The sequence below is a fragment of the Scyliorhinus torazame genome, chromosome 11 (assembly GCF_047496885.1).
Source record: "Scyliorhinus torazame isolate Kashiwa2021f chromosome 11, sScyTor2.1, whole genome shotgun sequence".
NCBI classification, from domain to species: domain Eukaryota; kingdom Metazoa; phylum Chordata; class Chondrichthyes; order Carcharhiniformes; family Scyliorhinidae; genus Scyliorhinus; species Scyliorhinus torazame.
In genome coordinates, this window is record NC_092717.1 from 248,908,188 (window position 1) to 248,909,520 (window position 1,333).

Consider the following 1,333-nt stretch of genomic DNA (forward strand, 5'->3'; position numbering starts at 1 on the left):
GATCTGTATGATAATAGAACCAAGTGTATGTCGGAATTCGAGTCAGTGGCCGTGCTTATGAGTTGTTTGGTAATGTGTACACCTTTCTCTACTTTGCCATTGGATTGGGGAATGTGTGGACTCACTGTCACGTGTTTAAAGTTGTATTTCTTGGAGAATTCCGTCCACTCCCAGCTCGCAAAGCAAGGACCATTATCGGACATGGCTGTTTGTGGAAAACCTGCCTCGAGAATGTTTCCTTGCAGGCTTTGAAAGCTGATGCGGACATGAGATCCGGGAGTTTCATTACTACTGGAAAGTTGGAGTAAAAGTCAATGATAAAAACATAGTTTCGACCCATGGAGTGAAACAAGTTTATGCCAACTTTGTCCCACGGTGACGTAGCCACCTCATGCTGCTGGAGTGGCTCCTTGCATTGTGCCGGTTGATGTTTTTGACACGTGTCACATGTGAGTACCATGTTTGTTATGTCCTCATTTATCCCAGGCCAGTACACGGATTGCCGTGCTCTTCTTTTGCATTTTTCGATTCCGTGATGTCCCTGGTGAATCCTGCGGAGTACGTCTGACCTGAGCGTTAGTGGAATGACAATTCTGTCATTTCTCAATATTCCTCCGTCCACTACTGACAGTTCAGTTTTGATGTTTTGGAACTGCGGGCACCGTCCTCTTGGCCAGCCATGCTGAAGGTTGTGCATGACCTGGAGCAAGGTCGCATCTTCTCGTGTCGCCAGACGAATTTGCTGCAGCATCTCGTCAGATGCCGGGAGAGTCTCTCTGCACAACTGTGCTTGAGCTTCTACATCGTCAATGGACGCAGGAGGTGAGCTGTCAGTGTCAATGGCTCGGGACAGTGTGTCAGCTATGATGAGGTCCTTCCCAGGAGTGTAGACCAGTGTGAAGTCTTACCTCCTCAGCTTCATCATCATGCGTTGTAGGCGCGGCGTCATACCATTGAGATATTTTTCAATTATGTTGACCAGCGGTCTATGGTCAGTCTCAACGTGGGAAGGCCGTACACATAGTGGTGAAATTTTGTTATACCTGTGATCAGCCCAGGCACTCCTCTATCTGTGCATACCTGCACTCTGTGGCGGTCATCGCTCTAGACGCATATGCAACTGGGACACAGTCCGATTGGTCATCCTGTTGGAGGAGCACCGCACCAATTCCATGTTGACTGGCGTTGGAGGAGACCTTTGTGGGTTTCGTTGGGTCGAAGAATGTCAGAGTTGGAGCTGCCATCAATTGGTGCTTTAGATCCACCCACTCGACTTGGTGCCGTGGAGTCCAGTCAAACTCTGCGTCCTTCCTTATCACGTTTCGTAATGCTG